Raw genomic sequence first — 26,591 nt, 5'->3', positions numbered from 1 at the left:
AATATGTGAAGCAACAAATCAACAAGGATCTCTAATAATTTCTTACATATCAATTCAAAATGATGCAATCGACATTCATACCTCCAGCTAGGAAACATAACAGCAAGGAAAAACCATCCAAAGAAAACATAGCTAAAAAAGTGAAACCAAACTAAGGAAAAGACAACAAATATTTGTACATAATTAAGAACCCTCTAGTTGTACGGAAGTATCATAATTTCAGTAGCTTCATCAGATTTTTAGTCATCAACTCGTGAAAAGGTAATTAAAACGTGCCCGTAAAACTTCTCTGTTCATATTTGTGAAAGAATTTGATTGTAGAAAAGGGAAAACATTGGTTGTCAGATGACATTAAGTTACCTTAATTTGTTTAAAGTTGGAACGCAAGGGAACAATTTGTGGTCGTGGATTGAGAAGCTTCAAGAGTGACGTGCACTTCTTCCTCATCTTCTACCTCAAATTCAGATTCGGATTCAAGATCTTCTCCCTCCCATTCAGAGTCTACTCCCGCAAATTCGTTTGACATCATCGAGCCAATCCAAGAAATTGCCTCCACATTTAATTTCTCGCAACGGTTTATTTTAACCTTTTGCAATCTATTCAAGCTTGGCAACTTCTGTAAAGATTCACAGGAAAAAAATCCCCAATTTTTCCAAAGATTGTGGTAGTTCGCCTTGAATTTCAACCAGATTACCACATTTGCTTATGACAACCTTTTGAAGTCCCTTCAAGTTTGACAGATCAGGCAACTTCTGTAAAGATCCAAAGGAATTAATCCAAAATTCTTTCAAAGATTGTGGTAATTCACATTCAATCTCAACCAGATTACCACATTTACGTATGTCGAACTTTTGCAGTCTCTTCAAACTTGACAGATTAGGCAACTGTTGTAAAGATCCACAGGAATAAATGACCAATTCTTCCAAAGATTTTGGTAGTTCACCTTGAATCTCAACCAGATCACCACAATGGTGTATTTGAAGACTTCTTAGTTTGTTGAAATTACTAAGATCAGCTAATATCTCCACCTGTTGAAGCTTCCAGAGCTTCAATTCTTGTAGGTTTTCCAAACAATCAAGGCCTCAAATCTCTGAAATTGCATATTTAATAATCTTAAGAGTTGATAGCTTCTTCAAATTTGATAGATTCCCATAACAAAATGACTTGCAAGCGGTCAAAGTTAATAATAATAAACTTGAGGGAAGCCTCGGGACACAATGCAGATTAGGGCAATCGATGTGAAGTTTTTTGAGTCGAAGAAGGATATTAATATCTGTGGGTAAGGTGGTCACATAATCAGAGGCCAGGCTCAGAGACTCCAATTTGCTTAAATTCCCAATCCACCGTGGCATCGGATCTTCTTCCCCAGGCCCATCAGATTTCCCATCACAATCAGGTAGGCCAATGTCATGCCCCGAACCCGGCGTGCGCGCAACATCCCGCTTAGATCAATAATAGTGAGATGTCCCAGGACTCGTCACCGACCCAGAGAAACACTAACAATCATGCACAAGCGAAAACGAATTCAAACACCCCATACAACAATTCAATTACATGGGATAACAAAGAACTCGCTTGATCCAATAACAACAAACATATTCATACACTTGGCATACTTACAACATTTAATTACACAACCTTATACTAGGCTACTAACATCAAATCACGTTCATCAAAAAGGGGCGGTGGTTGGATAGCCTAACTTCCCTGTACCAAAAGAGGGTACTCAAAAGACGAGAGTACTAAGCCGATCAATCACCGCGATACCCTGGCGGCGTCCCCGGATCTTCCATATCTTCATAGGGCTCAGGGGTCTGAAATGTTTATAATTAACTATGAGAACGAGTCTCAATAAGTGAACAACCTAAGCCCCGCATAGGCCAACACGTACTCCTGGACAAGTCTAAACACGAGATTCAAACAATCAACATGCCGTGACAAACACAAATATCCCTACCTCATCTCGAAGCATGCACAAGCCCTGCATGTTAGTCAAATCACAATAATGCAGCAATAACTCACGGACACGTACAATCCTGGATATGACTCACGCATGCACGTGTGCTGGCAATAATCCGAACATGATCACATCTCAATCTCGATACACTACATACACCAATGCACAACACACACCCGCTCTTCCATTCATATTATTCACGACCCGTGTAACACGCATTAGGCCCGTGGCACAACCCGCGTAAAACGCATTAGGCTGGCGGTCTTCTGGCTTAACCGGGCATCGTCCCGCGTAACACGCCTCAGGACGGGTTCAATCCTTGTATAAAGACGCATCAGGGCTTAAGTGATCACACGTACACTCCGTCACATAATTTAGTATCTTATCCCTGCATAAAGACGCATCAGGGCACTTAGGTGATCACACACGCCACATGACCCATTCAATTCCATGTCATACACACCCTCGAACATCACTCCAATGTGCTTAATCACCAGCAATGCAAATCAGTTTACACGCCCACCCAATCAGCCACGGTTCCACCATTTAAAGCCATGAACACACATTCACAATCAGTCACCTATGACAACAACAACTAGCCATCAATTCGTCACATCTAACACACAAATCGAGCATTAAATTAGTCCACTAAACAAGCAACAACCACATCGAAAAGTTCGCGAGAGAGAGAAACCAAATTTATACAAAATCGGGCTTAAAATTGGCAATTGCACAGTAATCGGAACTCTTTTGAAATAAATAGTAATTCAACTCCAAAAATTCTGTATTTTGGATATGTCATTGAAAACATCTTAATAAACATTTTTCATGAGGACACAAAATCCAATTCCAACTGTAAACACTTCTTTTTATCACTCAAAGTCACATCGAAATTAGTCCACCAGGACAAACAGTTCGGTCTTCAAAATCTATTTCAATCAGTACCCAAATATCCTTGGAAAACCTTGAAATTTTTATATATCATAAAAACAAGTGTCATTGACAACTTTTATGAAGGAATTTTGTTGAACAGAGGTCTAGAAGAATTTATAAAAATTCAGAAAGACATGCCGGTCGAGTGAACAGTAATTCCGGCAAAGTAGCGACGGTCCGAAAATGGACTCCCGAATACCCCAAAACGATCTCCAAAAATTTCAGATTTAATATAGGACATACTTCAAGATGTTAAGATCAACTTCCATAAATAACACTTCCTCAAATTTGGTCCATATTGATCTCCACAAAAATAGCAAAACACAGACGCATAGCAGCAACGAATCTGAGAATCAACCAACATGAACCATTTAGCAATTCAAGCTCATCTAACCACTAAACCAACTATCCGCGGCCATGAATAAACCCCTAACATGTCCATTAGTAACCCCTTAGCCTAGTCAAGGGTTAGGAAGCCACTTACCTTGAGTCTAGACAAGAATGACTCAGGGGAAAGGGGCAGCAACAAGGTCGACAGAACAGCAGTAGCGAAGCAGAAGCAGAAACGAAAGCAGCAACAGCAGCAAAGTAGAAACAGAAGAAGCAGCAGCAGCAGCAGAGGAGCAGAAGCAGAAGACACGAAGCAGGAGTAGAAGCCAAGAAGGAAAAGAAGAAGAAGAGGAGGGGAAGATGGTCTGCCGAAGGAGGAGGGAATGAAGGAGAGAGAGGGAGAGAGATGGTGAGTTGAGTGGGTCAACTACCCCCACTAAGACTCAATCCAAGGGCTAGGATTAGCTAGACAATCTCATCAAAGATCCAATGGCTCACATTGGTCAACTCAACTAACTCCTAGGGGCAAAAGAGGAAATGAGCAAGAGGAGAGAGGAGCATTATGGTCCAATATTTTCGGCCAGCATGGGGGGTAGCAACTTTACCAAAATGCCCTTCCACTTTTCAAATGAACTCAAATAATCCCAGAGGCAAAATGGTCATTTCCATTCTTGATCCAAATTTCACTTTTCTGACAAATCCGAGTGGCCCTAAGGTTAGCCACGCCAAAGGTGACGTCGTCCAATGAATTAGTCGTGGCTTTCGAGAAATTCGATTCCCAAGTCCGCATTCCAAATAATGGTCAAATTCGATTAAATGCAACTTTAGTGTGTCTCAAACTAACAGGCGGCTTTTAGGAGTAACGCGTATCGACTCGTGGCCGATTCAATATCGAGCCACATCTAAGTTTACTCGAGCCATGGCAACCTCGGTTGTCATGTAATTGCGAGGGTCAATCACTAGTTCCAATCGACGCGATCATTCGAATTTGGTTTAGGATCGTTCGAAATTCATACAATGGTCAAGTGGATTCATCTGCGATCCAATTATACAACATTTGCGAATCGCTCCATAACCATCCTTGGATCGGTCTATAATGGCCCAAAATATCTCCTCATCAATCCTTATGGTCGAAGTGTCGATTCACGGCCAAGTTTTTAGGTCCACGTACTTAATTCCTAGTTAGCCAGTCCCTAATGATTAGTCTTGTCAAGAGTGATCAATTCCGAGTGAAATTTAACTAAAGTGCATCGAAGATACAATCATTTCATAAATCCCGAAAAATGAGTCAAATTTCAGAATGTTACAGCCAAACCCCAGCTGCAATTCTTTTAGATTAGTCAAGTTTGAGAGATCTGGAAATGTCTTCATGTGCAACCAAGACAATTCCAGAGTGATAAGACTTTCAGGAAGCCTCAATAGTGCATATATATCCGCACCCCTCAATCTCAAGATCCTCAGGGATTGATTCTTATAGATGCAATTGCCAATTTTCACATGGAAACCCTTGTAATGCAATAGAATGGCTTCTATTTCTTCGAACTTCTCAATCGTCCAAAGGCAGTTATTTTGCTTGTGGAATCGCAGGTCATCTTCAATACTTTCAAATTTTTCGTGTTTCCGATGGAATCAGGTAGTTCTCTGATGCTCGTTGAGCGTATAGCCAACTCAATTAGCGATTCCAAATTCCCGATCGAATCTGGAAGCCTCTCTCTATATGTAGGCAACATTCCAGAGATAGGTATTCAAGGCTTGCAAGATCTCCAATTGTGGTGGGAAGTGCACTTCCCTTCCAAAAAGATGCAGTGAAAATCCTTAAATTCCTCATTCCTTGACAATTAGGAAGTTTCCAGACAGAAGTCCAATCAATCCGGAGTTCTTTCAAAGCTTCTAGTCCACCTAGATCATCTGGCAGTCTATAAAGTGTGACATTCTGAATTTCGACCTATTTTCGGGATTTATGAAATTAATATTCCTTCAATGCGCTTTCAGTGAAATCTCGCTCGGAATTGATCACTCTCGAGTAGACTAACCGTTAGGGAATGGTTAGCTAGGAATCAAGTACGTAGACCTAAGAACTTGGCCATGGATTGACACTTCGACCATAAGGATTGGCGAAGGAATATTTTGGGCCGTTAAAGGCCGATCCAAGGATGGTTATGGAAAGATTCGCAAATGTCATGCAATTAGGTCGCGGGTGATTCCGCTTGGCCATTGTATGAATTTCGAACGATCCTAAACCTAATCCGAACGATCGCGTCATTTGGAACTAGTGATTGACCCTCACAATTACATGACAACCGAGGTCGCCATGGCTCAAGTAAACTTAGATGTGGCTCGATATCGAATCGGCCACGAGTCGATACGCGTAATTCCTAAAAGCCGCCCCGTTAGTTCGAGATACACTAAAGTCGCATTCGATTGAATTTTGCCATTAATTAGAATCCGAACTGGGTATCGAAGTTTCAAGATTTCCACGACTATTTTATCAAACGTCGTCTCATTAAACGTAGCCAATTATCAGGTTGATCGGAAAATTTGGAAAAAGGAAAATTGGACAATATTTTGTGGGTTAATGATTGAACCCCCCCTCTCTCTCTCTCCTCTCCTCCTCCCCCGTCGAACCCCCACGCCGGCTGACCCTTCTTTCCCGCTGACTTCCTCTCTTGCTTCACGCCCGCTGACTCCCTCACGTTGTTTCTGCTCTTGCTGCTGATTTCTTGCTGCACCTTCACATGTGCTTTGCTGACCATTAACCCATGCTACCCCATGCTGCTTCACGTGTAGCTTCTGTCCATCATTGCTACTGCCGCTGCTTCTTCTTCACTTCTGTTGCTGCTGTTTTCTTCTTCATTTTGCTTCTTTGCTTCTTGCTTTTTCTTGCTGCTGCTCACCAGACCGACCAGCTCCCTTGCTCAGCCGCCCTCAGCCGCCGTGAGCGCCGCCGCTTAGCCACCCGTACATCCGCCGGAACAGCTGCTGCTTGCTTGGCTTGGCTTTTCTTTGTTAGGTTCCCTAGCTTGAAAATCTTGCTTAGACCTTGAGTAAGTACTCCCTAAGCCTTGGTTAGGATAATGGGTTACTAATGAACATGTTTAGGGGTGGATTAGGGCTGTGGATAGTTGGTTTAGTGGCTGGTTGTGCTTGGTTTGCTTGGTGGTGCTTGTTGGTTGATTTTCGGTAAGGTTGCTGCTGTGTCGCTGAATTTTGCTATTTTTTTGTGACTTTTATGGGCAGAATTTGAGGAAGTGTACTGCATGAAAGTTGTTCATAACATCTTGAAGTATGACATATATTAAATCTGGAAATTTTGGAGATCATTTGAGGTCATTCGGGAGTCCATTTTCTGACCGTGTTTAGTCTGCCGGATTTACTGTTCATCCGACCTTCTGGTCTTTCCGATTTTCTATAAATTTTTCCAGACCTCTTTTCAAAAACTTCCTTCATAAAAATTGTTAATAACATCTGTGTCTATGGTATATAAAAATTTCAAGGCTTTAAAAAGTGATTTGGGTACTGGATGAGATGCATTTTGATGGTCAGGCGGCCTGATCAGACGGGTTGAATTTCGTCTGACTTCAAGTGACAAAAAGAGGTGTTTACAGTTGGAACTGGGTTTCGAGTTCTTCACAGAAAATGTTTATCAAGATGTTTTATACAACATATCCAAATTTCAGAATTTTTGGAGTTAATTTACTATTTATTTCAAATGGATTTTGGTCACTGCACAACTGCCTAGTTTGGACCCGATTTTGTACATTTTCGGTTTTTCTCTCTTTCGAGAATCATTCGGTATTATCGTGGCGTTTTGACGGATTTAGTTGACATTGGGCTAATTTACAAAGATAAGAATTGGTAATGATTGTTGAGGTGTGTGCATGGTCACGACACGTTCCGTCTAAGCGGGAGTTCTAGACGATGCCCGGCGGGAGTTCGAATGCCGTCTGGTACCTGGGATTGCCGGGGGGTGTTCGATCCCAGACGATGCCGATCGCGGTGGAGGCCGGATCGATGCTCCTAAGTGAAATGCCGTTGGGTACCCGGCTTGCCGGGGGGTGTTCGATCCCCAACGTTGCCGTCTGGTACCCGGGGTTGCCGGGGGGTGTTCGATCCCAGACGATGCCGATCGCGGTGGAGGCCGGATCGATGCTCCTAAGTGGAATGCCGTTGGGTACCCGGCTTGCCGGGGGGTGTTCGATCGCCAATGTTGTCGTCGCCAACGTAGCGGGATGATGCCTGGTTACGCCGGAAGACCGGCGGGAGTTCGGTGGTCTGAGAGGTCGTTAATAATCTGGACTTAATGAGTGCGATTTGCATTGGGGGATGCTTTGCCTGAGTTAATTGATGAGCACGTCTAGATTATTAACCGTGTTATGCATGATTATGCCTTGAATTGCGTTGTACAAGCTTGATGAGCAATTGGCCATGTTGTGGCGTGACTCTAATGTGCAGGGCTTGCGTATGTGCCGAGGCGAGGTAAGGGCGCCTGTGATTGTTATGACATGTTGGATGTCGGTATTGCATGATTAGGATTGTTCGGAGGTACGCGTTAGCCTAAGCGAGGCTTAGGTAGTTACTTATTGAGATTTATCTCATCCCCCGTTGTTAAACATTTTCAGACTTGGAATGACGAGTAGTCGTCACGTGCGGTTCGGAGTTCTGGGGTGATGTTGGGCATTGGATGTATCATCCTTTTGGATGCCCTGTTGTAGAGGAGTTTAAGTCAACCACCCTTTTGTATCCGTGGCCTCGTTAGGAAGTGGCTTCGTGTGAGGCTTGTAATTGTGTAAACCTTCTTGAGTTATCTTTGTGAGCTTATAATGACTTGCTGGTTTTTTTGGGAAGTGTTTTCCTTACTACCCCGTTTATTTGAATGTTGTATGGAGTGTTCGTATTTGCTTCCGCGTGCGTTTAATCGCTAGTGTTTCGATTGGGTCGGCGACAAGTCCTGGGATGTCGCTTACTTGATGACCTCGGAGGGATGTTGCGTGCTCGATGGGGTTCGGGGCGTGACATCCCCGTTGAATTGGTATCAAAGCAAGGTTAGCTCGATCCAAGTTTGGTCAAGACTTGGAGTGATAAGGATGATGACTTTGGGGTAGTCAATTAGGGAGACCTGCTTGATCATAAGTTTAGAATGCTTAATACATGCCCTGTGAATATGTGCTTGTGATTGCTAGATGCTTGTTTGGTGATATTCGTGATTGCAGGCGTTGTAAAGAGTACGGTAAGATCGAGAATCCTACTAGTTATATGCTCTTCATGCTTGTTTTGGTGGCTGCTTGTCCTATGCTCATTGTCGTGATTTACTGCATAGAACTGCTAGACTTGAGTAGATGGCTTAGGTCTCTAATTCCTGGACGGAATTATAGCAATTTAGGTGTTTGGTGAGAGAACCCTGTGAGAATGAGCAGCCGAGGAAGGGGGAAACAAGAGGCCAATCGGGTTCACAAGCTAGAGCTATGGAGGATCACAGAGTGGTTGGGATTTTGAGGGCACTTGCGAAGGTTGGAAACTTGATGGGTAGGCAGACTCAAGAACGAGTTGCTACTGTTACTGCTACTGCTGAGACCGATGTTGTCGCTGTCAATGGGGCTAATGGAAATAATAGGAATAATGGTAATCATGGAAATGGAAATCGATAGATGCACCAACTGGTAGAGCAGTTCTTAAAGCTGCAACCGTCCAAGTTCGATGGGAAAGGAGATCCCAAGGCCGCTACTATCTAGGTTCAAGAATTGGAGAAAGCCTTTGCACTGCTGGGGTGCACAAAGGAAGAAAAGGTGATCCTGGCAGTGTATCAACTTCAGGGTGTAGCAAATGACTGGTGGGAGGCCACCAGAGGTAAGGTTTTTTCCTATATGCACGATCCCAAATTGGACTGCCTTCATTGAGACCTTCAATGGGAAATACTTCTCTGAGACTGCACAGAAACAGAAAATGGCAGAGTTTCTACGACTCCGTCAGAATCAGATAACTGTGGATTAGTATGAGGCTGAGTTCTCAAGGTTGTCTAAGTACGCACTAAGTATGGTCGAGGACCCTGTGGATAGGGCAAGGAGATTCCAGAATGGTCTGAAATCAGAACTCTATAGTCAGTTGACACTCCTGAATCTAAGGGACTACAACGAGCTGTATGAGAGGGCTTAGATGGTTGAGCGAGACAAGATAGAAAGGGCTACCGCTTCTGGATCGCGGTATGCACCGGCTAGGGACAATAGGAACTTTGGAAAGAAACCTATGATTGGGAATAGGCGATTTGTCCCTTCAGTAAGGAAGAACTTTGGAAAGCTAAACCATTACTCTAACGTCGCATGTCGGTCTTGTGGAAGGAGGCATGGGAATGGCCCTTGCCCAGGTGGATCTGGAGCGTGTTTTGGATGTGGCCAACATGGTCACCAAGTGAGAAATTGCCCGAACTGACAAGCTAGGCCGCCAATGCAACAACAGCAATCGCGGGTAGGACATCAAGCGAGAGCTACCCTGCAGAATAACCAGGACCGACCGCAGGCACAAGGAAGGGTGTGCGCTGTGGCTGGGAAGGAAGCGGAGGATTTGTCTTAAAGGTCTAAATGCGTTGTGTGATGATATTGGGTGCAATAGGAGATGATTTTGAAGTTATAACTTAAATGGTCATGTATGACGTATAATTACCTATAGTGGATAGGCGCAATCAATTTATGGATTTCTGAATTGGTGATGATATTCTTTGACGGGGTTGGAAGGATGAGTGTTTCTTGGGAATTTCAAATTTTGTAAAGAACCGGGGTGACTTATTTTGGGAGACCGTTGGATTGAAAATTGATGGTTTGGGCTTCGTCTTTAAGAGGTGGAAAGATAATTATCTTGTGGTTGACTAGTTGGTTGAGGAACCAAGGCTAGAGGACATAACTGAGGTGTGTAATCTTCCCAATGTCTTTCCTCAGGAATTGCCGGAATTGCCACCTGAGAGAGAAGTTGGATTTGTGATTGAGTTGGCTCTTGGAATAGAGCCGATATCTAGAGCGCCCTACAGAATGGCATTGTCAGAGTTGAAAGAATTGAAGGTTCAAATGCAAGAACTTCTGGATAAAGGGTTTATTCATCCGAGTGTGTCGCCGTGGGGAGCACCAGTGTTGTTCATAAGGAAGAAAGATGGGTTACTGCGCTTGTACATTGATTATCGGCAGTTGAACCAAGTAACTGTCAAGAACAAGTATCCATTACCAAGAATAGATGACTTGTTCGATCAACTACAAGGGGCTTCGGTATTCTCCAAAATAGACTTAAGAACGGGCTACCATCAACTAAGGATTAAGAAGGAGGATATACCGAAAACGGCCTGTCGGACGAGATATGGACATTACGAGTTACAGTGACGCCGTTTGGACTGACTAATGCCCCAACTGCCTTTATGGATTTAATGAATTGGGTTTTTAAAGAATTTCTGGATCAATTCATCATCGTTTTCATCAACGACATTTTGGGTATATTCGAAAAGCCCTAAGTAGCATGAGCAACATCTAAGGATGGTTCTACGGACCCTAAGAGAACACGCACTCTATGCCAAGTTTAGTAAGTGCGAGTTCTGGCTCACCTGAGTGGCATTCTTGGACATGTCATCTCCGGGGATGGAATTTTAGTTGACCCGACAAAGATTGAGGCAATTACGAATTGGCCAAGACCGACGTCAGTGATAGAGGTTTTGAGTTTCTTAGGCTTGGCAGGGTATTATCAGAGATTCGTGGAAAGATTCTCCACGATAGCTACTCCTCTAACTCGCTTACTAAAGAAGGAAACAAGATTTGAATGGACAGACAAGTGCGAGAAAAGTTTTCAGGAGCTGAAACATAAGTTGACAACTGCACTCGTATTAACAATACCGCCAGGTCCCGGAGGATATGAGATCTACGGTGATGCGTCGCTAAAGGAATTGGGATGCGTGTTAATGCAACATGGAAGAGTGGTTGCATATGCGTCGCGACAATTGAGGCCTCACGAGCTAAATTACCCAACGCACGATTTGGAACTTGCGTCTATCATCTTTGCACTTAAGATTTGGAGGCATTATTTATGTGAAGAAAGGTTTCAAATCTATACGGACCATCAGAGCCTAAAGTACTTGTTTCCCAAAAGGAATTGAACATGAGACAACGTCGTTGGATGGAGCTTCTGAAAGGTTATGATTGTGATATTCTGTACCACCCCAAAAAAGCCAACAAAGTGGCGGATGCACTTAGTCGGAAGTCAAGCATCGCGCATATGATGGTTAAAGAATGGACTTTACTTGAAGGGGTGCGAGATTCGGAATTCAAGTTTGATGTAAGTCACCTCTCGAGTCTGTTAGCTACCTTGAGGATTGAACTGGAGATTCAGGCGAGAATTAAGGTATTATAATCTACGGACCATAAGATTCAAAAGATTTTGAGTAAATTACAACTAAGAGGAACAACGACTTTCAAGTATTCGAGGACAGGATTTTTAAAGTTTCGTGGAAGACTGTGCGTGCCCAATGATGCGGAACTTAGGGAGGAAATCTTGGCAGAAGCTCACCGTAGTAACTACAGCATTTATCCGGGCAGTACGAAAATGTATCAGAATTTACGCTAGCACTATTGGTGGGACGGAATGAAAGTGGATGTAGCTAAGCATGTGGCCAAGTGTTTAACATGCTAAGAAGTGAAGGCGCAACATCGTAAGCCTGGTGGACTGTTGCGACCATTGAAAATTCCCGAATGGAAATGGGAACATGTCACTATGGACTTCGTCATAGGATTACCGAGGAGCCAAAGAGGCCATGATTGAATTTGGTTATCATCGACAAATTGACTAAGTCAGCACATTTTCTAGCAGTACGAAAAGATTTCGCAATGGATGGGTACACCGAGTTGTATATGCAACAAATAGTCTGTCTTCATGGAGTGCCAGTTACAATTATGTCAGACAGAGATCCTAAGTTTACCGCAACCTTTTGAAAAAGTCTTCAGACAGCTATGGGGACGAAACTGCAATATAGCACGGCCTATCATCCGCAGACAGATGGTCAGTCTGAAAGGACAATTCAGATGCTCGAGGACATGTTGCGAGCATGCATGATAGACTTTAAAGGAGGTTGGGAAGAGCAGTTACACCTCGTCGAGTTTGCCTACAATAACAATTATCAGCAGAGTATCAGAAAGGCACCGTTTGAGGCGTTGTATGGCAGAGCATGCAGAGCCCCAGTTTGTTGGGATGAGGTTGGCGAAAGGAGTATAACGGGTCCAGAGTTGGTTCAACAATCAATCGAGGCAGTTAAGATCATCTGAGACAGGCTTAAGACCGCTCAGAGTTGTCAGAAAAGTTATGTGGATCGGAGACGCAGGCCTTTAGAATTTCAAGTGAGAGATCATGTCTTCCTTAAAGTGTCGCCAATGCGAGGAACGTCCCGATTTGGCAAGAAAGGAAAGTTGAGTCCAAGGTACGTAGATCCGTTTGAGATATTAGAATAGATTGGAAATCTGGCCGATCGACTAGCCTTGCCACTGAATTTGTCTCAAGTTCACAACGTTTTTCACGTGTCTATGCTGAGGAAGTACGAACCGGATCCGACCCACGTGCTGAATTATGAAGAAATAGATGTGGACGACAAGGTGTCATATGTGAAAAAACCTATTCAGATTGAGGACAGAAAGGAGCAGATTTTAAGAAATAAGACGATCACATTAGTTAAAATCGCATGGCAGCATAACGGTACGGAAGGGGCCACTTGGGAAAGTGAAGAGATCATGAGGCGCCAGCACCCCCATTTGTTTGAGTAGCGTAGTTTGGTTGTAAATTTCGAGGACGAAATTTTTGTAAGGGGGGAAGAGTTGTGACATTCTGAATTTCGACCTATTTTCGGGATTTATGAAATGAATATTCTTTCAATGCACTTTCAGTTAAATCTCGCTCGGAATTGATCACTCTCGAGTAGACTAACCGTTAGGGAATGGCTAGCTAGGAATCAAGTACATGGACCTAAGAACTTGGCCATGGATTGACACTTCGACCATAAGGATTGGCGAGGGAATATTTTGGGCCGTTAAAGGCCGATCCAAGGATGGTTATGGAAAGATTCGCAAATGTCGTGCAATTAGGTTGCGGGTGATTTCGCTTGGCCATTGTATGAATTTCGAACGATCTTAAACCTAATCCGAACGATCGCGTCATTTGGAACTAGTGGTTGACCCTCACAATTACATGACAACCGAGGTCGCCATGGCTTGAGTAAACTTAGATATGGCTCGATATCGAATCAACCACGAGTCAATACGCGTAATTCCTAAAAGCCGCCCCGTTAGTTCGAGATACACTAAAGTCACATTCGATTGAATTTGGCCATTAATTAGAATCCGAACTGGGTATCGAAGTTTCAAGATTTCCACGACTATTTTATCAGACGTCGTCTCATTAAACATAGCCAATTATCAGGTTGATCGGAAAATTTGGAAAAAGGAAAATTGGACAATATTTTGTGGGTTAACGATTGAACCCCCCCTCTCTCTCTCCTCTCCTCCTCCCCCGCCGAACCCCCACGCCGGCTGACCCTTCTTTCCCGCTGACTTCCTCTCTTGCTTCACGCCCGCTGACTCCCTCACGTTGTTTCTGCTTTTGCTGCTGATTTCTTGCTGCACCTTCATGTGTGCTTTGCTGACCATTGAACCATGCTGCCCATGCTGCTTCACGTGCAGCTTCTGTCCATCATTGCTGCTGCCGCTGCTTCTTCTTCTCTTTTGCTGCTTCTTCTTCACTTCTGTTGCTGCTGTTTTCTTCTTCATTTTGCTTCTTTACTTCTTGCTTTTTCTTGCTACTGCTCACCAGACCGACCAGCTCCCTTGCTCAGCCACCCTCAGCCGCCGTGAGCGCCGCTGCCTAGCCACCCGTACGTCCGCCGGAACAGCTGCTGCTTGCTTGGCTTGGCTTTGCTTTGTTAGGTTCCCTAGCTTGAAAATCTTGCTTAGACCTTGAGGAAGTACTCCCTAAGCCTTGGTTAGGATAATGGGTTAATAATGAACATGTTTAGGGGTGGATTAGGGCTGTGGATAGTTGGTTTAGTGGCTGGTTGTGCTTGGTTTGCTTGGTGGTGCTTGTTGGTTGATTTCCGGTAAGGTTGCTGCTGCGTTGCTGAATTTTGCTATTTTTTTGTGACTTGTGTGGGCAGAATTTGAGGAAGTGTACTGCATGAAAGTTGTTCATAACATCTTAACGTATGACATATATTAAATCTGGAATTTTTGGAGATCATTTGAGGTCATTCGGGAGTCCATTTTCGGACCATGTTTAGTCTGCCGGATTTACTGTTCATCCAACCTTCTGGTCTTTCCGATTTTCTATAAATTTTTCCAGACCTCTTTTGAACAAACTTTCTTCACAAAAATTGTTAATAACATCTGTGTCTATGGTATATAAAAATTTCAAGGCTTTCTAAAGTGATTTGTGTACTGGATGGGATGCATTTTGATGGTCAGGCGGCCTGACCGGACGGGTTGAATTTCGTCTGACTTCAAGTGACAAAAAGAGGTGTTTACAATTGAAACTGGGTTTCGAGTTCTCACGGAAAATGTTTATCGAGATGTTTTATACAACATATCCAAATTTCAGAATTTTTGGAGTTGATTTACTATTTATTTTAAACGGATTTTGGTCACTGCACAACTGCCTTGTTTGGACCCGGTTTTGTACATTTTCGGTTTTTCTCTCTTTCGAGAATCATTCGGTATTATCTTGGCGTTTTGACGGATTTAGTTGACATTGGGCTAATTTACAAAGATAAAAATTGGTAATGATTGTTGAGGTGTGTGCATGGTCACGACACGTTCCATCTAGGCGGGAGTTCTAGACGATGTTCGGCGGGAGTTCGGATGCCGTCTGGTACCCGGGATTGCCGGGGGGTGTTCGATCCCAGACGATGCCGATCGCGGTGGAGGCTGGATCGATGCTCCTAAGAAATACCGTTCGGTACCTGGCTTGCCGGGGGGTGTTCGATCCCCAACGTTGCCGTCTGGTACCCGGGGTTGCCGGGGGGTGTTCGATCCCAGACGATGCTGATCGCGATGGAGGCCGGATCGATACTCCTAAGTGGAATGCCGTTCGGTACCCGGCTTGCCTGGGGGTGTTTGATCCCCAACGTTGCCGTCGCCAACGTAGTGGGACGATGCCTGGTTACGCCAGAAGACCGGCGGGAGTTCGGTGGCCTGAGGGGTCGTTAATAATCTGGACTTAATGAGTGTGATTTGCATTGTGAATGCTTTGCCTGAGTTAATTGATAAGCACGTCTAGATTATTAACCGTGTTATGCATGATTATGCCTTGAATTGCGTTGTACAAGCTTGATGAGCAATTGACCATGTTGTGGCGTGATTCTAACGTGCAAGGCTATGTATGTGCCGAGGTGAGGTAAGGGCGCCTGTGATTGTTATGACATGTTGGATGTCGGTATTGCATGATTAGGATTGTTCGGAGGTACGCGTTAGCCTAAGCGAGGCTTAGGTAGTTACTTATTGAGATTTATCTCATTCCCCGTCGTTAAACATTTTCAGGCTTGGAATGACGAGTAGTCGTCACGTGCGGTTCGGAGTTCTGGGGTGATGTTGGGCATTGGATGTATCATCCTTTTGGATGCCCTGTTGTAGAGGAGTTTAAGTCAACCACCCTTTTGTATCCGTGGCCTCGTTAGGAAGTAGCTTCGTGTGAAGCTTGTAATTGTGTAAACCTCCTTGAGTTATCTTTGTGAGCTTATAATGACTTGCTGATTTTTTTGGGAAGTGTTTTCCTTACTACCCCGTTTATTTGATTGTTGTATGGAGTGTTCGTATTCGCTTCCGCGTGCGTTTAATCGCTAGTGTTTCGATTGGGATGGCGACAAGTCTTGAGATGTCGCATACTTGATGACCTCGGAGGGATGTTGCGTGCTCGATGGGGTTTGGGGCACGACATAAAGCCTAAAACATTTCCTTACATCTAAGGAAGCTAAGCGTTTCAATTGACAAATCGACCTATTGATTATGTTTAATGATTTACAGGCCCATAGGATCAAACGTTCTAAATTTGAATGAGCAGAGAAGATGGGAGTTCTCTTCAAGCAATCGCAATTGGACAGATCTAGAACTTTCAAATTCTTCATCACCTGTAAAAGAAAAATCATTCAAAGATTACTTTTGAATCTAATGAGATGGAATAATCAGTGTCGTATAGCATATAACATACTTCCAAGTGGCTTCAACCCTTCTAATCATGCGTAATTTTACCCTCAGATAGATCAAGAATAACCATAATCTCTATGAAGAAATTTGTAATCTTAAATGTTGGGGGAATTTTATGCCAAGAAAGCCATCGTAATTGTGGAAGGAGATCTAAGTTCTCCTGAAAATGATTAGTTGGAAGCCTCTCACAAAAATTGTCCCCCCAACCGTAAACTTCAAAGAACCTTAGATTTGATAGTGTCAGAACGTCCTCATAGGTAAAACGGCACTGCTGCTGATGATCAAACTTGAGACAAAGAGCTTCAACTTCTTTTTTTCCCTGCCCAAAGGAAAATTTAAAAACTAAAAAGTTGAAGGGAAATGTATTTATTCAAGTCCACTATATTAAGCGGTTGAGTGCAGTACTATCATTCACGTAATCTTAGAAGAGCAAATATATATGTTGAGGAAGTCGTAATGATGCTAGACAACACAAAAAGTAACTGGCTTTTTTTTTTGAAAAAAAAATTCATAAATGCTGGGAATTAATATGAGGGGGGGGGGGGGGGGATTTTACATTTTGTGTCCTCAGCAAATCCAATCCTTCCATAGGATCCCACAACCCTATTTTGCTTCTCCATTTTTGTGTTACTTTCTTGATGAATCATTTCTCTTCCGAGGTCTCTAAGTTGGTCGTGCATCCACACTTCATTATCCTTTGTAATCTTAATCAAAGACATTCTGCAGAACTTCCATGGCGTCTTTTGGATATTTAGATTCATCCCAAAAATGAACCACAATGTCTTTGTCATATCCGATGAAAAAACAAGCTATATCGAGGAATATATGCTGTTGCCGAACATCTAATGCATCATAGCTTATTTTCAACTTACTTTGAATTGCTGCATGAGGAACATTTTCCAACTTCATCAATGTGAGATCCCACTTATCCTTTTTAGTGTGAGATAAAAGTGAACCTATGACCTCAAGAGCTAGCGGAAGACCTCCAGCAATACCTATTGCCCTGTTGGATTGGTTGATATACTTGTCCAAAGGATAATCTCTTCTAAAGGCATGCTTGCTAGAAAGTTGAAGAGATTGATCGGAATCCATGCCATTAACCACATAATGGTCGTCCACTTCAGGAATATCGAGAACTTCTTCGTTTCTAGTAGTAAAAATAAGTTTGCTCCCTTTACCAAACCAATCACACTTACCAACAAGTACACGCATATGATTTTCTTCCACATCATCGAAAAGAAGGAGGACTTTATTAGTAGACAACCTGTCTTTAATTGTCTGAGTCCCTTCATCTATGTTTTTTATATCTGCCCATTTCGTTTTAAGGATGTCCAAGATGAGTTGATTCTGCAAGCATTCAATGTCCTTGCATTCTGATGTTTCACGAATGTTGGACAGAAAGCAACAATCCTTGAAATTGTTTGAAAGTTGATTGTAGATGATTTTGGCAATAGTCGTCTTTCCGATGCCACCCATCTCATGGATTCCTATAATCCGTGTTTCACTTGTCTTAGCACCAATCATTTCCATGATTGCATCCAAATGGTTGTCGACATTGACCAAGCAATTTGATACCACTAAATAAGCCTTTTTTCTCTAAAAACCTCCTCGGTGACTTTTTTGGCAAACTCACCTTCTTGCCTAGTGTTTGTTGGAGCTCAAAAGGCAATGAGTTAGAAAATTGTGTTGAACCGTACTATGACAAGACCAAATTGAAAACTACAGACCTATCCGACATGTGTTCTTCGAGGATTTATTTTATTGTACAAGAATTTGCGTTGGTTCTAAGGGTTAATAAATGACCTAAACTGAAAAATATGTTGTTTGAAATGAAAAGGGGCAAATTTGGGATTGTGCCATTATTTAGCGTGAATTCTGTGGCATAACTTCAATAGTATAAAATTCAATTTCCACGAGACTAATACAAATCTAGAAAAGAAACCAAATGAAACACATCAAGTTTTAATGGTGCAAGGCACATGAGATGAAATGCTAGAAGCACTCACCTGTCGGTCTAGCTGTGCAGGTCTCAGCCACTTATTTCCCCGACTGCACCGAGAGTAGCCTTCCACTCATTTATAGTCTTCTTGTCATATCGACCCTTCTCTTCATGTGAACGAAGGGCCTCTCCATATCCCCCAGTTTGGTGTCGAATCTCTTCAGGGGCCACATCATAAAAAATGGGCATGATTTTTTGTCTTCCAGTTTTCTGGCATTCGACCATCTCGGCTAGCTCCTTAAGACACCATACGCTAGAGGCATAACCTTTCGAAAAGATAGGTATTGAGATCTTCAACTGATTAATTGCTTGGAGAAGTTTTGGGCCAAACTCTTCCCCCTCCGGAAGCTCTTTATCGTCCTTATATGCGCGGATTCCGCATCTATCAGACTAGTGTAAAGGAAGTCGGTAAAAGCTGCTCGAGTATCTAGTCCTCTAAAGCTCAAGAATACTTCATAGTCATATCCTGATGAAGTATCCATTCCTTGACCTTCTGTTGAAGTATGCGTAGAAGAAGTGTCTCCTGCTGTTCCATCGTTTGCAGCTGCATTGTTATTTGCCTCCACTCCATTAATCTCCCTTGATCTTCTCTTCAAGAAAAAATGGAACAGCATAGCAGCAAAAGCAGTGGCAGCTAGAGATGGAAAAAGTTTGGAAGTCATGATCGCCACTGTGAGTGTGAGTACCAGAGTTACAAATGGAGATCTCTGCGGGTCATTAAACGTAGAAGACGGGATTGGCTAAATATGCAGGGAGTCGAGGGCCAGTTTGCTAGAATTGGTCAATAAGAATGATTCGTCACAGCTTGTCAAAGTTGACAAATGCAGGTTTTCTGTGACACCAAAGTGACCCCTCCCAACTCAATTCTTCTCTTTTATCTCCATCGTCTGTCAGAACGCAAGTGAAAAAAGAAAAATACAATTGCGGGGTAAATAAACTAGAGAAATTTTTTAATAGCGCGTCTTTACTTGTACATAATTGTAGAGTCTCTTTTGGGGTTGGGGTGTCGAGCCGGGGCTATGTTGGGGAAAACAGCCCCGGTCTGGTCATATGAGTTGCTGTTCCTGTGCCTGATCGCCGAGATTTTCTTCGACGTTTTTGGTCCCTGACACGCGCACACCCACCCACAAATGGCCAAAACCACGTCATTTTCTGGAGTCTGTTGATCATCATCAATTGGATGTCTATTTTACTGCTGCCAAAATTCCTCCAATGCCCGGAAACTCTTTTTTTTTTATTATTATTAATAGTAAGTCGGTCGAGCAGGTAATATACGGCATAAATTTTGATTGATGCCACGTGATATAACCGTAATTTTTTTATATAAAATAAGGCTCATCAGCGGTTTCCTTGATGCTTCCTTTGCCTTTTTCGAGAACCCCTTTCGACCTATCAAAATGTTAGGATAGGTTCAGATCAACATCATCAGGTATTTCTTAAAATGATGGGCCGCATCTCTTGCCGATGGTTCTGTGATGATAATTTACTTAAGGCATTGGTAAAAACTTCAAAGGAATTGATAATTCATTACTTCATTTGAATATGGGTAAATTCTTGATAGTGTTGGTAATTTACTTATCACACTAATAAAATTTCTTAAGAGTTGGTAATTACTAATATATTAGAACGCTGGTAAATTACTGAAAGTGATAGTAATTTACTTACTACATTGGTAAAATTCTAGAGAAGTTGCTAATTGGCTATTTCATCGGAATGTTGCTAAATTTTGAACAAAAATGGTGATATTGTTCCTTTGCTGATCAATCATTTATATTTTTGGGAAGTATAATGGTCATCCAATAATAATAATTTTAATTCCTGATAATGGTGGTAATTTATTTAGTAATTTATGACTTCATTAGACTGTTGATAAGTTCTTAATATTGCCAGTAATTTACTTACAACAATGATAAAATTTCACAAGAGCTGGTAATTTACTAATTCATTGGAATGTAGACAAAATTCTAATAGGGTTGATAATTTACTCGACAAGCAAATTAGTGATGATATTTTCTTTATCAATAAAATTGAATAATTACAAGCAACTTTGAAATTACATCGATACGGAAATTTTCCAGTTTCTTAGTGTAGAGTTTTTCCCTAAGCATAGGTGTCACAGCTTCAAATTTTATAAAGGAAACAGCAATTTACAAGAATCTCGAATAAAACAACACTCGGTAAAATTGGAAAAAAACAATAATGACCTTAAAATTGATTTGGCTAGTCTTTAGTGGGTAAATTAGCAAAGTGCAAAACCATCAAAGAGAATACATATAACAAAACAAAATTAGGAGATAGAACAAAAGACAACACGTTCCCGTTCGGTGAGCAGTCATATGTGGCCCTTATAAAATTAATGGTGCAAAATAGCGAGTAAGACTAACACTGTATAAACAATAAAGACTAGACAAATAATGTTTACCTGTGCAACCTTTCGTAGTTCATATCTATAAAGTATGTGATTCAAACGAAAAAGACTCCAATATAATTAGCCTCACGACCCACCGCAAATTGGACTTGGAGCATCTAACTCGAAAATCTCCTCCACATCGCAATGATTTATCTAAACTTCTTTTGAATCCAACGAGGCAACTTTTCCAAAGACTAACTGCACAAAATCTCCAATTCTTGCAATAATTTAGGTAGTTGGCCATGAATTTCAACCAGATTATGATAATTTCCTAGTTGAAGACTTGTTAGCTTGTTCAAGTTACTTAGATCAGGTAACATCTCCCTTTCATAAAGGTCCCGAAGCTACAAATCTCCCAGGTTCTCCAAACAATAACGGTCCTTATTCGAGCAAGGATACCAATATCTTGGTGATAAGGCGGTCACAAAAGCAGAGGACGGCTTCAGACTCCGGCTTGCTTAACCTTCCATCTTTCACAAGAACTCAATGCCCTTGAGTTCTGAAGTTTCTCGAATGTTTTTGAATGAAAGCGACAATCCTCATAATCGAGTGAAAGCTGAATGTAGATGATTTTGGCAATAATTGTCTTTTCAATGCCACCCATTTCATGGAATCCAACAATTTGTGTTTCACTTGTTTGCAAACTCACCTTCTCGCCTATTGTCTGTTGGAGGTAAAAAGAAACAGGAATTAAAAGATTGTGTTGAACCAAACTATGCTTCAACAAGACCAAATTATAGATTGCAAAATTATTTGAAATGAACTTTCAAAATAATTCAATTTAGTCATAGATGAATTAGCCTTTGTAGCGAGTGCCAACGAATGATGACCTGTGCTAGAAATGATGTTTGGAATGCAAAGGTTCAGCATGGATTTATTTATGAAGAATTCAAATTATGATCAAACTGTGCTGCTTCACTGCGTGATTTATGGGGTCTTTTTCAATAGACAAAACTCAATTTCAACAAACTAATAAAAATAACCGAGAAAAGGTTCAAATGAAACGCAACGAATGTTAATGAAACAGAGCACACCGGATATAATGCTTAGTCACCTGTTCAGCACGATTTTGAAGGTACCAGAGATTAATAAGTTTAGAAGCCTCAATTACAAATAAAGATCTCTGTAGGTCATGAAACTTAGAAGCCAGAATTGGCTTAATATGCAGCCAGTTTGCGAGAATCGGCCAACATGAATGATTCATTGCAGCATCACTGCACCGTTCCAAAGTTGACAATGCACGTCAGTAAACATCTAATGCATAAAATAAGGTCCAGCAGCGGTTTCCTAGACAACATCATCAGGCATTTCTTAAAATGATGACTACATTGCATAAAGCCTAACTCTTTAAAAAAAGTATTAGCAAAAGGTTCCGAGCTCATAGACTTTGATTAGAAAAACATCGACTCTTTACAGATCTCAAAAAAGACTTTGATTAGCATTTCTTTGGAGGTGTGGCTATTCACTCTCTCGGCTAATGCTTGCGGAATACTAATTACAAAAATTAAAAAAAGGCGGAAAATAAGGACTTGCAGACAGCGCGAGACTAGCTTTGGTAAACTTTCGAGGTAAAAACACTAGAAGTGCCATAACTTTTGAACAATGCCCACTTGAGTGCCATAACTTCTTTTTTTCATGGATGCTTCCAATATATATATATATATATATATATATATATATATATATATATATATATATATATTTTGATAATTTAATCGCGGTGGTTGAGAGTCCGCTCTATCTAGGGAAGAATGGATACAATGTCAGCTTCCTATATAATTAATCCATCAAAATTACAATAAGCACATGTGTGACATTCTGAAATTCGACCCATTTTCGGGATTTATGAAATGATTATATCTTCGATGCACTTTAGTTGAATCTCACTCGGAATTGATCACTCTCGAGAAGACTAACTATTAGGGAATGGCTAGTTAAGAATTAAGTACGTGGACCTAATAACTTGGCCATGGATCGACACTTTGACCATAAGGATTGACGAGGAGATATTTTGGGCCATTATAGACCGATCCAAAGATGGCTATACGACGATTCGCAAATGTTATACAATTGTATCGTGGGTGATTCTGCTTGACCATTGTACGAATTTCGAACGATCCCAAACCTAATCCCAACGATCACGTCAATTGGAACTAGGGATTGACCCTCGCAATTACATGATAACCGAGGTTGCCATGGCTCAAGTAAACTTAGATGTGGCTCGATATTGAATCGGCCACGAGTCAATACACGTAACTCCTAAAAGCCGTGTGACATTCCGAAATTTCCGCCAATTGGATATTATGAAATAACTGAGTTTTATGAAATGTGCTCGCAGTAAATTCTCGCCCGGAACTGATCATTCCTGGGAATGCTAACCATTAGGGAAAGGCTAATAGGGGAATTAAATTCGCGCGACTAAAGAAAATTCGACCGTGAATAGACTTCGATCATTAAATCGCGTAAGTGATATTTTGAGCCATTGTTGGCCGATCCAAGGATAGTTAGGGGTCAGTTCGCCACTGTCCTAGTAGTGGATCGTGGGTGATTCCGTTGGACCACGAAACGACTTGCCGAACGATTTCGAAATTATACCGAACGATCGTACCCCTCGGATCAAGTGATTGATCTTCGCGATTTTAATGACAACCGAGGTCATCACGCACCGAACGGACTTGCACGTGACTCGATTCAGTATCAGTCATGAGTCGATTCTGCGAATTTCCCCAGCAAGCCGCCCGTTAGCTCGAGAAACGCTCGAGTTGCGTTTAATAGAATTTAATTATGGAATTTTTGCCCAAATTGGACACCGGAAAATTAGGAAGTCACGCCGGAAGGTTAGGACGACGTTGCACGTGACACGTGTGAATTTTTGGTGTGCTCAAATTCTTCGGAAAAATTCAATTTGGACAAGAAATGAAGAAGTTGACCGTTTTGCCCTTAAGGATTAACAAAGGGCATGCTTATGGAAGAAGGGGTATTTTAGTCATTTTTGCTTTAGATATTTTTTTGGGTCAAAGTTTCTAGATAAGACCCTCTCCTCTCTCTCTCCCTCTCCTTCGTGGACTTCCCCCCCTTTTTCTTTTTTGGCCGTGAGTTTCCCCTCCTCCACCGTGAGTTCTTCCTTGGCCATTTTCTCCACAGCCGGCGCCGCCGCTCGCCACCACCACACCGGACCACCCTCAAGCCACCGTCCACGCCGCCGTATGCCACCATCACCCCCTCCCGCCGTCCCTCTCTCTCTCTATTTCCCTCCCTCTCTCTCTTGGCCGTGAGGCCCTCGGCCACGCGCAAGCCACGCCATCGCCGTCCAAGCCGATCGCCACCACCCGGAAGTTGTACGTCGTCGCCGTTGTCCCCGATTAAGGGCCGCCGCTTTCCGTTCTAGCCGAGGAAGTCTAGAACGCGGGTAAGTCGCGCCTAAACCTAATTTAGGACTTCGGGTATCGACGGGTAAATTCGGACGAAATCAGTATGGAATTAGGTGCGGAATCACATGGATAGGGGGTGAAAATTTTATGGCGGGCCTTAGGAATTAATTCGGGTAATATTTATTGGAAATTCAGAAAATTAGGGGCTGCGAATTACTGTTCATATGCCTCGAATCACTGTTCACTGGCTGTGGATTACTGTTCACCGAGCTGTGATGGTCCGATTGGGACGCAAGTTGAATTTTGGAACCTAGATATTATGGCGAGAAAGTCCCGTGAAGGATCGGAATTAATCCCATGCCGTTTGGTTGGAGAAAAATGAGAATTATCGTATTGGATGCGTATTTAAATTATTAGTAAATTGTGGTAATTAAGTTGAGTATGCTGTGGCGTGCTGTTGGGTATGAGAATGATACCGTTGAGTCCGGCTCGGAGTTTCATGTAAGTGTCGGGAAGAGTCGGTGGTGTGATTTTGTGGTTTGAGTGCAGAAATTACTGTTCACGAGCTGTGAGAGTACTGTGCACTGTGCTGTGGTGAGTCATTTGATGCGTGTTCGGTACCGTTAGGTCCGTCTTGGAATTTTATGAAAATCCCGTGAAGGGCTGAAAATGATTTGAAAACATTTGAACAAAGAAAAATGTTGTTTTATGCGAAAATGTGCTTTTGTGTGAAAATGGTGATGTAGTGAAGTGTGGGGTGCAAGTGTGCACGGAATTTGAGGCAATGGCATGAGAAAGTGAATGTGGGATTGGACCGAGGCGTGTGATGCTCGGGGCGCAATCGAGGGGCCTGAGGCGTGAACGAGTACGCGGGCCGGATGTGGTGAGTGGTCGCAGTGTACCTGAGGCGTGTACGTTTACGCGGGTCACTGGCGAAGAATGAGAAAGAGGAAATGAGAATGGACGGAATAATGGGATAAGAGTGGTATATGCGCGTGTTTACATCTGACAGGATTGAGTTTGAATGATGTTGTGCGCATGTTTGAGCCTGGCAATATTATTTGTTGTGCCTGCAATATGATGTTTCAGCGTGTGGTGATATTGAGTGTTTGAATTTAATTGGCGCTCATGGTGCATTGCGTTACATAACATGGACACGCATTGTGTATGCCGAGAGTGAGGTATGTGATGAAATTGTGTGAGAATGCGTGTCTGCCATGAGCATGTGATCACCTAAAATGCCCTGAAGCGTTATACGCTGGGTTCAGATAATAATAAGTTGTGTGATCACCGAAGGACCTTCGGGTCATGACCTTCGGGTCGATACCGTCCTCATGCACTTTGAAGCAGGACGATGCCCGGTACGTCCGGAAGACGACCATCCTCATGCACTTTGAAGCAGGCTCTGGTTCGTAAGGAGATCAGTGTTGCGCCTCATGCACTTTGAAGCAGGCTAGAGACACTGGGCCAGATCGGTTGCTGCGCCTCATGCACTTTGAAGCAGGCTAGACGCACCGGGCCGTTAATAATGTGGACTCGAGTCGTAATTAATAATAAATTGGGAAATTGCCAGTGTGCTAGTGTGGGCCAGTGGGCCGGAGAATGCGTATGACATGTAGACGACATTTGCATGCATGGAACATGCATAAACTGGCATGCGAATGTATGAGAATCGGTGCATGAACGTGTGATTGACATACGTGTGATTATGCGTGCCACGCCTGTGCCGTGACTATTGTATGTTGATCTGCCTAACCTGCAGGGTCAGATAATTGTCTGACTATTGTGGTATTGTGATTTGAATAATTATTTCCAGTCAGGAGATTACATGCTAGCCTAGCCTAGGTTGGGTTTAGGGGTGAACTTACTGAGAAGTGTTCTCACGGTTGTTTCAACCAACAATTTCAGAACCCCGACAGGACCCATGAATCTTCCGCCACCGCCACCAGAACGTTTTGGAGTCCTCAGTGGATGGGACGGTATAAAGGGACTCAGACTCAGAGGACAAGGAATCAGACTCAGAATGGCGAGCACCATTTTTGGAGTAGTAGTAAACCCAAGTTTTCATCCTTGGAGTATCGGTTTTTGAGAAAGGCGATATGCATGTATGGGACAGTTTATAAATGTAAATATTATGGTAGAAGAAGGAAATGAAAAAGATATGTATATTCTCCCTAATTTTTCTCCCCAGTTTTAATTGTCCGGGTTTAATTGTTGATATCCGCTGTAGTAGTAAATCTCTGATGGTGAATTTGAGGTCAGCGATATTCCTGGGACGCCGCTTGAATTGACCAGAAGCGGTGTCGCGTGCCGTAGGGGTTCGGGGCGTGACAAGCCGTCCGTTAGTTTGAGATACACTGAAGTCGCGATTAATTAGTTTTAGCCATGAATT

General features: G+C 42.6%; 1 pseudogene; it reads right to left on the bottom strand.

Annotated features, from left to right (window-relative positions):
• Positions 1-370: 370 nt before the first annotated feature.
• LOC115682944 (disease resistance protein RPV1-like) lies at positions 371-19,066 on the bottom strand (annotated as a pseudogene).
• Positions 19,067-26,591: the final 7,525 nt, after the last annotated feature.

This window comes from Syzygium oleosum, unplaced genomic scaffold (genome assembly GCF_021117445.2).
Source record: "Syzygium oleosum isolate NSW1041296 unplaced genomic scaffold, Sole_v2.1 Sole_v2.01, whole genome shotgun sequence".
NCBI classification, from domain to species: domain Eukaryota; kingdom Viridiplantae; phylum Streptophyta; class Magnoliopsida; order Myrtales; family Myrtaceae; genus Syzygium; species Syzygium oleosum.
The sequence above is the reverse complement of the archived record's forward strand: the minus strand, read 5'-3'. Positions and strand labels throughout refer to the sequence as shown.